The sequence below is a fragment of the Physcomitrium patens genome, chromosome 8 (assembly GCF_059467195.1).
Source record: "Physcomitrium patens ecotype Gransden chromosome 8, ASM5946719v1, whole genome shotgun sequence".
Lineage (NCBI taxonomy): Eukaryota > Viridiplantae > Streptophyta > Bryopsida > Funariales > Funariaceae > Physcomitrium > Physcomitrium patens.
This window is the reverse complement of record NC_143417.1, coordinates 1,154,315-1,167,051: the sequence shown is the minus strand read 5'-3', so window position 1 is coordinate 1,167,051 and position 12,737 is coordinate 1,154,315. Positions and strand designations below refer to the sequence as shown.

Genomic DNA, 12,737 nt, shown 5'->3' with positions numbered 1-12,737 from the left:
ATTGTCAATTATTATTGGATCTTCATCAAAGACTTCTCTTGAGTTGTAGCTCGACTTACACATTTGACTTGTAAAGACAAACTTGAGAAGAGCAAAGAAGCTAAAGAATCTTTTAAAACTTTGAAGTCAACCTTTATTTCTGCACCAATCTTGTATCATGTCAACATTTCAAAGGCATTTTTTATGGAAATAGATGCATTAGACTTTGCTTTGGGTGTCGTATTATCACAAATGGAAACAGATGATAAACTCTACCTAATAGCTTTTCATTCCAAAAACTTTTCAGAAGCCTAGATTAACTATGAAATCCACAACAAAGAACTTCTTGCAATCATGGATTCATTTCAAGAATGGTGTCATCATCTAGAAGGCGCTTCTAATCCAGTCACCATATATATAGATCACAAAAATCTTGAGTATTTCATGTCAGCTTGTGTTTTAAATCATTGCCAAGTCCGTTGTTGTATTATGTGTTGTTTTGCTCAAGAATGCACTAGGCATTTAGCTGTAGAAGGTGAGATTATGTTTTACAAGTAGGCAAGAAATCCTAATAGGTTTTATCCATGCAAAAAAAATATAATCTAAATTTCAATCCAAAAGTGCTTAAAACACTCTTCTTAGTAGTCTTGTTACTTTCATATTTAAGCAATTTAGATTTTTCTTATAAATCCCAATCTTAATTAGTGAGCTTTAACAAGCTTTAACATTTAATCCAACTATCCACTTTATGTGGAATTTTGCATGCAATTGTCAATGCAAGTCTTCTAAATGCTCAAGAATTTTTAGCCCAATCCAACTTACAAATTGTGAAAAAACCTCCAAAAATTGCACCAATGTCACTCGGCTGCCAACTTGAAAAGTGAAGTAGAAATCCCAACAATGATTTCTTCTTCTCCAACCGTTAACTTTTTTTCAAAATTAGTGTGTAGCTTGATCTTTAAGTCTTTCAACACCATGCTAATTTCTACCTTAATCCGACTAATAGATCTTTAAATATTATAGAAACCCTATCCAACTTCAAACTGCCACCTTTTGAAATCCTCTTATGCTAAAAACTAGATATCTCTAAACCAAGCCGTTAGATTATCACAAAATTTTGTATACACTTAGCACACCCAATAATCCAAATATTATCAAATTTTTAACTATAGATGTCTTGCCAATTGCACAAACTAGCCAAAATTGCTAGCACTAATTATATTATATAAAATCCAAATCACTAATATAAACCTCAACTTTGAACAACAATTGCTAAGTCCTCCAAAACTTCCTCAAAAAAATTCTTATGTTTCTGGAAAGAACTTCAAGCTAGCTCTCAAATCCTAACCTCTAATCTTTGAATGACCTCCTATTTTGTCCTAGGCTGTCTTTTAGTGGCCAGAGGTCTGATTTCAACCTTGTCTTACAAATGGTCAACCCCCGGGTATCAATCTATCATATCCTAAGGATTTTTTAGCCCAATCCTACTCTCAACTTAATCCTAGTACCAACTATACTAATTATTTACCTCTTCTAATCCGATTTCATCAATTTATGATCTTTCTAAGGTAGTAGAAGAGTCTCTATAACCTAAAAGGTAAAATTACTAACTAACCTTCAACCTACTAATTATTAAGATAAGAAAATAACCTAAGAGATTTTTATAAAAGCCATATTTAGATACCTCAAATTATAATTAAACTAAAATAATTAGATATTAATTAGAAATTCAATTTTGATTATAATTTCACTATATAGTCGTATTACATCACAATACCATTGCAGCATGTCTTTATCAATATTTGATTTCAAAAACACATATTGACTCGAAAAACAAGAAGGTTTGTCAGACACTCTTTTTAGATGTTCTTATCTTGTACCAAAAGAAGGAGATGCAACTTTTAATCAGCAAAGAATAATTCTCTGGAAGCCAAAATATTTTCATCTTCTAGTAATGAAATCAACATTGACTATTGATTTGATCCTTGTGAAACAAATCCAATCAAGTATGTCTTCTGATCCTCCTATTCACAATATCAAGAATCTTTTTTTTAAGTTCCAAGATACTTCTAAATTTGAGTTCAAAAACAACCTACTCTATTTTGAAAGTCGATTATATGTTCTAAAAAGAGAAGCATGATTATGTGTTCTTCAACCATGTCATGACTTTCTAGCAGTAGGACATTTTGGATATAACAAGACTTTGGAGCTTATATTTAGAGATTTTTGGTGGCCACAAATGTAGAAGGATGTGAAAGACTTTGCTGAATCATGTGATATTTATTCAAGATCAAAAACTCCTTGCTATTGATCTTACAGACTTCTTCAACCATTACCTATCCTAGAACAACCATGGTCTTTTATTTCTATGGATTTTATCACAGATCTTATAATCTCAGGTTCTTATGACTCTATATTCGTGATAGTAGATCATTTTACCAAGATGGTACATTTTGTACCATGTACAAAATCTATCATAGGTGAAGAAATAACTAAAATATTTCTTGAAAATATCTATCACTATCATAGATTATCCAAGGATATTATATCCATTAGGAAAATTCAATTTGTATTAAGATTTTGGTAGAATCTTTTTAAGATTTTAAAAGTAGATATAAAATTATCTTTGGCATTCCATCCTCAAATTGATGGATAAACGGAGCATGTTAATTAAGTTTTGGAACAATATTTAAGATATACCATCAACTACCAATAAGATAATTTGATAAGTCTTTTGCCATTGGCAGAGTTTGCTTATAATAACACGGTATATTTTTCTACAAAATAAACATCTTTCTTTGTCAATTATGGTTATCATCCATGACTTGATGCTTTTGACTTTTCAAAAGTTAATAATCCTATGGCACAAGATTTAGCAAATCATTTATCAAAGCTACATGCAACAATGAAGGCATAGTTAAAAGAAGCTGAAGAACAACAAAAGATCAATGTCGATGTCTATCAAAAGGAACAACCACTATTCTACATGGATAATAAAGTATGATTATTTTGTCATAATATCAAGACCACTTGTCCTTCTGACAAGTTGGACTATCGTAGGCTTGGACCATTTCCTATTTTTGCACAAATCAATCTAGTTGCATATTATTTATACCTATTGGAGTCAATGAAAATTCATTCAGTATTCCATGTATCTCTTCTTGAACCATACAAGATAGTGGACATATCAAGAAGAAGACAAGTTCTACCTCCTCCTATAAAAGTGGACAATAATGAAGAATTCAAAGTGGAAGAAGTCCTAGATTCAAGGTGGCACCAAAATAAATTAGAATATCTTATCCATTGGTATAGATATGATATTAGTGAACACTCATGAGAGCTAGTAAAAAATCTTGCAAATACAACAAAGACAATGGAGGCTTTTCATTAATGACATCTATTAAAATCAAGATAAAAAACCTTCTGTATAAAAGAAACAAGATCTAGACAAGATAACATTCTATTTTCAATTCTTGTTTGTAGCTGCTTTGTAGTTGTGATACTAAGGAGATGGAGAACTAACAACTAGTGGATTCTACTGAAGAGCCTCTATTTGCTAACCTATGAGATAAGACATTACGATTTTTACAACCTTTAAGACGATGCAATCGAAATGAAGATCCTCAAGAATGACATATTTTTTCTTAAATAGATGGTGAGATACAACTCGTTTGATATCTCGACCTTAGAAGAGACTCCCAATGTTAGGTAATTTTATTAGAGGTAGGAACAACTCTTGGCAGTGTTCCAAATATTTTATTTGAAGGAAGTTATGAAGGCGTCAACAACGATCAAATAACAAGGTGGTCTTTTCATCCTAGTATGGGACACTATCGACGGTTGAGAGGCCCTATCAACCATCTTTGAAGAGAACAAAGATCTGAATATGTGGCAAATATAATTCGTCACATCGTAGATTTCTTCAACATATGATAATCGTTCCTTGTGGAACTCGTCCCTAAAAGGAGAGGTAATGTCATGGACATACACATATAAGCCAATAATTATCTATATAAATATGTAAAAGTAAATAGAAGTAGATAAAAGTAAGTTAATTCTATAATATCTTCTATAAAAGCTTCTTAAAAGCTTCATAGATATTGCTTTGACTTTATAGGTATCTATAATTTATTTTCTGGGCTTGAAAAGTGGTCAACAAGTTGGTCATGTACCACACATGTTGTTAGCTTAAAGACCAAGCTAATTATGTAGCTCACACATAAAAAAACTTATCTTGTAAGTCAAGGCATGTGTCCTACAAAGTCAACACATATTGGAGGTCTTATAGAATATTGCCACATAGCCCCCAGTTATGTAGTAAGTATAGAGACAAGAGTGAAGCCCTCTTCACTCTTGTCAATTCCTTTCTTGCTTCTAGTCTAGTTTCAAGAGTCTCAAGTTTCTTTGTCTTTTGGCAATAAGCCATTCCAGTTTCTTTTCAATATACGTACTTTCTTATTTCTATTTTTTTTACTCTTTCTTTGATATAGATTTCATTGGTTTATGCATCATCTTTTAGTTCATGTTCTTAACAAATATACACAATCTGTAAATTCAAAATTGATTAGATATTATGATGCGAGATATAAATCTGATAGTACAATAGCTAAATCTCAAATAAGATATGTATTTTTAAGACACGGAGTTACAATATCATGGAAATCAATGAAACAAACTATAACTACAACTTCATTCAAGCATGCAAAAATTATTGCCTTTTATGAAGCATCTGAAGAATGTATTTCGTTGCCATCAATTGATAAACTCATTGAAACAACCTGTGGATTTTTATATGATGATTCTCCAACTATCTTGTATGAAGATAATAGTGCTTATTTTATACACATGCAAATTGGTTTCATTGAAGAGGACAAGATAAAAAATATTGATTTAAAGTATTTTAGTTATATCCATGTCTTGATTATTGATCAAGCACTTATAATTAAGAAAATTGAATTTGAGAATAACCTTATTGATCTCTTCACCAAAGCTTTCCCATTGTACAACCATCACCGACTTATTTATGGCATTGGTATACGGCGACTTACTTTTCTTGAGTATGAAAGTTAATGAACTCTTTAAATAATTAGGAAAAATGATGTTGTACTCTTTTTCCTTCATCTATGATTTTGCTCTTGAATACAATAAGGTTTTGTTAGATAAGGTTTTAATGAGACAACAATTATTGATCTTGCGAGATTATAGAAAAGTATAGATTAAAATTCTATATAAATTTTATATTATGTAAATATTATGATGAGCGAGGAGGAGTTTTGAGAGCATTAAATGTAGTTGGTGCTCTCCATGATATTTACTATAGTCTACAATAAATATTATAGCTACAATATTTGGAATATAGTAGAAAGAAACTGTTTATCCTCTCCCCTTCTCTTTTTGTATATAAGACACAACTAGATCAATAGATTTTTGTATGAAGCTCTTTCTTTCCTTAGAAACTCTCTTGTATATGTATTATTTACTACTACTCTTGTGTCTTTCTAAACATTCTCAATAGACCCATGCTAATGTTTGCCATCATGATTTGTTCCTACCCACTAGATCGGTCTTCTTCAATTTTTTATAAAAACTCATGAGATTTGAAATTCCATTGAATTTGAGTGTGCCAAGGAGTGTGTGTTGATTTTGTTTTTGAATTAATTTTAGGTCAAAGATGACTTTGTTTTGATGCAACTTAAATCCTACGAGGCGGGTAAGGAGAGTAATTTTTCCAAACCTTTTGAAGGCAATAATAAACCTACAGGAATATCTTGGGTAAAAAAATTACAGTATTTCAGAAATTCACATTACACACGCATTTTCAGTATGTATACAATTTTAAGAAAATCAAATTTTTCTAAAATTATGTAAATCAAACTCTCAAAATATTTAATTTTTTCAACATACTCTTTCATTCAATTTGTTGCATTGAAAAACATATTTAATAAGATACATATCAAAAAAAATAACTATTAATTAATTTATTGATTATATTGAAATTTTGAAATGAATATTTTAAAAGTTGATGAGGGGTCAAAGATTTAAAATCAGTGATTTGAATTCCACAGTCATATTATTATTGTGATTTTTTGGTCTGAAGTAAATAATCAAAAAAATCAAAAAATCATATTTTCAATTATGACTCTGAAAAAGTTGTTTGAACATCTATGTTACATATTGAATAATATTTTTAATTAAAAATTATTTATATTAATTTTACTTACTCATATAAATATATAATTAATTGAATATTAAATTCTGTAGTATGAATGCATAATTGTTTCAGGCATCATTACAGCATAGTACAAATGTATTTTGGTATGATATGTGGTAACAAAACTTTATAAAGATTAACAACAAATGCTAAACATCAAATTTAGGATTTGAGATTTGTGTTCCATGCACTAAAAATGTATGACGTATTTTCAAAATGATGCAAACTACTTAAAATTGTTGGTATGGTGTATTTTGTTTTAGAATTACCTTTGTTTTGTAATCAATAAAATCAAAAAATTTAAAGAAAAACATGTAAAACAAAATATTTTAATTAAACACGTTTTATGAAATTTTGAACAGTGGAAATTACCTTCACTAAGAAGAAAAAGAAGATGATACAAAAATTCAAAAAATCAAAATATATATATATATATATATATATATATATATAAACAAAAACAATGGTGATAAGCAAGCAACTTGGTCCAAAGTCAAATTGCATAACATGAATCCTAAGTTCATTTTTTGTTTCTTGAAAAAATATTGCTTCTATTTGATGAGAATTTTAACAAATTTCTTTTAATGTAAACTTGTAAATACAATAATAATTCCGATTTTTTATTTATTTAAAATTTTTGATATTATATAGACAACATCATTGTTTGTGTTCTCCATGGGTGCATTTATTTCATGTTACAGTATTACTTTTTCTGTATTATTTTTGATTGAAACGGTGTTTTTGAACACACTAACTAAAATAGAAATAGTAAAGTGGCAGTTTACTATTAATTTACAAATTATGGTACATAATGATCTTCTCCCACACAAACAAACAATAAATGAATAAATAACTAATAAACATTTGAATCTATATATTGATTCAAATGCCGTGCTTTGCAATAATTTAATGTGTGTTGCCTACAGTATAGTAAAAAAATCAAAATATATTAATATGTATTATTATAAATTCACTAAGATTGTTTCTTCAGTTTGTTTTGTTTTGTTTAAAAACCGTAAATAAGTTGATACAATTATTAAAACAAAGTGTAATCTTTGGTGTCTGTATCTTTATTACAAACATACCTAATCTATATATGTATACATACATACATCCATACAGGCTTGTGTCTTTTGCATTCCAAAACATCTTGTTACTTATAACCATTGTATGTCAAATTTTTATTCTCACATTTTTTTTTTTTTTTTTTTTTTTATATATAAATTTTCAAGTTCTACATCAATCTAAATTATTATAACAATTATGTGGCACAAAAATTTGTAGTTATATGGATGTAATTTTTAGATGTTAGAATGCAATAATAGAGATGGAATCTATATCCTTCAAATATATGTATATATATATATATATATATATGTATATTAGATACTATTAGTATTTATTGTTCACAAATGCCTATCACTATTAACTGTTCCATAAGTATCAATTGTCTATCTCTCAATGTATGATTATTATTGCATCAAATTTTAAATATATACAATTTCTACATGAAACGGTTTATTTTTATAACAACCAAAGTTATGTATACAATTGTTTATAAGTATTAAAGAAATCTTTATAACCAGAAGTCCACTTTGAAAGGCAATGTTTTAAAAGCTGTATCAAGGTCTTGAATTTTGGTAGAAATGAACTCTCTTTTAAAAGCCTTAGACATTGGATACAGCGCATAAGAAGAAAAAAGTTGTGAAATTGACCAAATCATTTATTTATTTTTACAAGTTAAAATGTGCCAATTCATACCTTGATTCTAATAAGTTATTTTGAGTAATGATAGACATGGCTTCTTAAATTCTTTTAAATGTCACTTTTTAAGATGGATCCAATGAAAAATTTGAAGGACAACACTATTCTTATTATGCACAAAACCAATGCACCCCACCCCAATAATTTTATTGTAAAGGATTTGTATTGAATTTTCTAAGTATAAAGCCAACTAAGTGAGACTTTTTAGTTTGAACCAATTAAAAGATTTAAAATTTGGGGCTTCTTACCTCATTCTTCAAAATTTGAAACATTTAATGTGATCAAATATTGAATAGTAATAAGAAAAATGTAAAATTCTGGATTCATTCTCTTCAGACAACATGGATTTCAGATTAGTTTTGTGTCTAATTGGTTTCAACCTTGAATTCTCCTCACAATTTTATGGTTTGCAATGCAATGTGGTCATTATAGTTGTCTATATTAACCCTTCAAGAAAATAGCATATCCTCCTTTACATGAATGCTGTTTTTTGCAATAAAAACAATTAACTTTTGATTATCATGTAAACAAATCACTCTTTATTTATTTATTTATTTATTTATTTATTTTCTTTTATGTGTACATCTTCTTCCATAAATTTGTAGCATTGCCTTTCAAAGTTCTATAATACTCTTTGAAAGGCAATGCTTTTCAATCTCCAATATCAAAAAGTGGTCAAAGTGCAAAATGCATATATTAATATTTGCATTGGGTTTTGGTGCACAGAATCCTTTGACTAATTTTTCTACGTTGAGTTGAATGCATCAAGAACATTGGTGAGAATCAAGCAATCCTTGACAATGTCTTCATTGTTTATCAATATCAATATTCTATATTTTTCTAATAAGAGGTGGTGTAGGATAGTCAAAAGGTGGCAAATGAAAGTTGCTGATTCTTAGGCAACATGGGTTTCCTTGCCTTAATTTCTCCCACAATTTCTCCGCATCTTGTGCCAACTCATTGAATCCAATTTGTTAAACCTAAAATATTTTGTTTGAGTAAGGGCTACCAATAGCTAGCAGCTCAAGTAAATAACTCAATTATGTTTTTTTGTATTAAGACTGGGAGAAAATATGTTTATTTTTGCAAAAGAAACAGTAACCAACAATCCACTCCTTAGTAAAGAACTGTTTATGGGTTTGCTCTACCTCTATTATGAGGAACTAATTCATCTCTTTCTTCAAAACGAGAAGAAAAGAAAAGTGATTCTTATTATATATATATATATATATATATATACGTGTATGTGTGTTTGTGAATAATTTTAAGTTCAATTTATGTGTGCAGAAGAATTGGCATTGACTGGGTTTGATATTTATTTACTGACCAGGCTGTGACTGCAGTCGGTATTTGGGGGAATTGTACTGAACGAATAAAACACCAATACGTGGATTTTTATTTCCTGATATAAGGCTCATTTTTTTGACTTTTTCAAAGTGAGGGAAAAATGAGTTGATTGATATAAACGGGATCAACTATCAATGCTCAAGGTTACTATTATTATTATTATTATTGTTGTATTCCTTCTTCTGTGTGATCATGGAAAGGAATGGGATTTTCAACGGCTCAAGTACTTGCATTAAGTGCCCCTAATAATAGATTCAAATGGTACTCAACTATCCCACCCTCGTCATTATAATTGATTTTGATAGTTGTGAATGCTCAAATGGCAGCATTATCAAATGATGTTCAGGAAAATAAATACTAACAAATTTAGTAAACATTTTTTCAACTAATGACACCAACATCATATCTTGTAACAACAGCAGCTTTATTACTGTACAAGTATGCATTGCCCTTAAGAATAAAACTTCAAACCTAGCCACAGTAATCATAAGTTTGTTCATAAAACTACAAAACAGTTTCAAAAGCTCACTATTTTCACAATGGAAGTTTTTTTCTTGTTCATACTTTAATATTAATGAACTCATGTCGTTAAATCTTTCCAAAACATATTTTATCAACATGTGTTTGAACAAAGAAATATTTTCAAAAAATTATTATTTTCTAGCATTTTTAGATTACCTCGCTTAAATTATTTTTGTTATTTGTTCTACTGAAACTGTTGTAAAGACTTTTTACTAATATAGTAATCATGATTTTTTAAAAATTTTAAGCTAAAATAAGTAAAGTGTAACATGTAAATATTAGTTATAATCATATTTTTTTTGTCATACCTAATATCAAAGGTCTAGCACAATGTTCTAGTGAGAACCATAGTGTAAGATGTCTTAATATATAATAATAAAAAATAAGAATGAAAATAAAAGTTCTCGTGTTGAATTTCAATTTGACTTCTGCATCTAGAATGCAATCTTATATGTTTTCTTCATGCACAGCATTGTACATCTTTGTCGATTCTTGAAACAAAATAGTTTCATTAATGTAATTTTTTTTGCTTGTAAAAATACTATTTATGTGTTTTTTACTCAAATATTACATCTGTGAACTTTAGTTATACTAGAACTGGAGTAATTTACAACATTTTTTGAATAGTATAATCACTTTTTGTGCTTATGTTAGAAAGTAGCCAACTAAGTAGTATATAAATACAAGAGTGTTAATTGACATATTGAATCGTTGTTTTGGATTTTAAATTTTCTATTCTTAGAACACTTGATTTAGATTAAAGCACACAGACACTATAAAGGCCAGAATCTGTCCCGACACTCTATGTTTCCGCCTCTCTGTAGACCCGATTGCATCCACGCCTTCATCTCCTTCCCACAACAATATTTAACAAAATCCAGCCTAAAAACCTAACCCATCAAGAGAGTGCAATCCACAAGAATCTGCTCTCTCTCACTTGCTCTCACACTCCAACAACAGCCACAAATTTGGATTTGTCTGCATTCTTGCTGCCGCCTATGCCAAAACACCGCTCGTGGTCCATCCCGCTCACTCTAACCACGAGATTGGTGTCCAGCACCAAACATTAATGCTCCACTGCTAGGTGGAACTGGTAGCATTACCCTCAAAAGGATTTCACACCTCAGCGTTTTGGAAGGAGACTGTGCCCATGGCCATGTTTTATAACTTTGGATTGGATGTGCGAAAATTCATTCGTTTGTGGATGATCATTTGCTTTTCTACAAAAGTACTATTCATATTTTTCTTTTTTGTGTTGATTGGAGGACTTAAAACTTAAAGCAATAACTTTTTTTTTTAGTACTTTCAAGAATTGTTTCAAAGCCAAGTATACTTTAGAATATGTACATACTAAAACACATGTCATGTAATTTCTATTTTTTCAACACACTGTAATGATTTTAAAGAGCAATTTTTATTTATGAATATGATTGAAAGTTTTTATATTTCTGTCTCATTTTTTTTTGAGTTTTTATACCTAATTTTTCAATTTTGTTTCATATTCAATACATATATATATATATATATATATATATAATTATTTTCTTATAATATATTATCCTTTAAAAATAATGGTTAATATCATATAATATCAAAGTTTTTAAAATACTGATACAAATTAAATGTGGACTTGAGAATGACTTTTTTTTGTTATAAATAATTTTTTGACTAAAATAGACAAAGAAGTATGACAAGTAAATGGCTTTGAATAATGCAATGAATATGACTTTACATCACATGATTAGTGTTGTGTTTGCATACCAAGAGAAAATAAGTTAATTAATTAAGATGGGAGGGGGAGGAAATCAAATCATATGCATAATTGTTCAAAGGTGAAGAACACTCATAAAACAAAAAAAAAAAAAAAAAAAAAAACATAATGAATAAAAAATAAAATAAAGTGAGATTGTTATGAGTTCCTCTTTCAACACATAAAATAATATAAGTAGTTGGAGCAAAGATTGTTAATATATTGTTCTATTAAATTCCATTCTATGAAATGTTATTTAGATTTAAAAATAAATTAAAACATAGAAAATTAAGCCACAAAGATCTATTTTTGCAAAACAAAAGTAATGGATCATTCTCAAGGAAAATTATATGTTAGCTTAGACAATAGGCTTGCTTTTAATATGAAGGAGCTAACTTAGCAATGACACAAATGAATATAGTTGGTGAAATGAGGTTCCAAATGGGGCATTTATGTGCAAATATATTTGCAAGCAAGCCTTTCTTTAACTTCCTCTTCAAATCATAGTAAATAGCAACAAATCAAATTGATCAAGATGTAGCTTTTGCCATTACAACTCTCAAGAAGCAATAGGAGATTGTATTCAATGAGTGGTACTTAGTGTTTCTCTTTGTTATTAACTACAAAGTCAATCTATAATTCTAGAGCCCATTTAGCACTACCACCCACATTTAGTTAAATATAGTTTGTACTACAACAACTTCAAGTATTGCTGTAGAATTTTATACAATTTTCTAAAAAATTACCAATAAGCACAAAGTTTTAGGTTTTATATAAAAGTTCTTAGATGTTGTGGTGATACAAAAGTATTTTAGCTTTAGAATTAGATTTAGAGAAATGGTGTCCAAATATTTGCCATTGCACATAAGCTATTAGAAGTTGTAGTGAAGTTACAAATTTAACCTCATAATATTTGTAGGATTGATTTTCTTGAAATAACATTCTTGATACTTGGAGGAGTATTTAATAAGAGAGTGGTACACACCTTCTCAAGTATAGCATATCCAAATATTATATTTTTTATATTTTGTCATAGCAATTTTTCTTAGATTTATGCTTGTAATTAAAAAAGATCTATATTCAATTCCATTTGTAATTTTTTTATAGATATAGTGGCCAAGCATGAGATGTATTTATTCTTGAATGGATATTTTAGATACAACC

At 28.9% G+C, this 12,737-nt stretch overlaps 1 long non-coding RNA gene across 1 annotated transcript; it reads left to right on the top strand.

Moving 5' to 3' along the window:
- The first annotated feature begins 7,575 nt into the window (after positions 1–7,575).
- Positions 7,576–10,064, top strand: LOC149988411 (uncharacterized). The gene is made up of 2 exons (XR_016504629.1): positions 7,576–8,263; positions 8,681–10,064. It is a non-coding gene; the product is annotated as an uncharacterized LOC149988411 (long non-coding RNA).
- Positions 10,065–12,737: the final 2,673 nt, after the last annotated feature.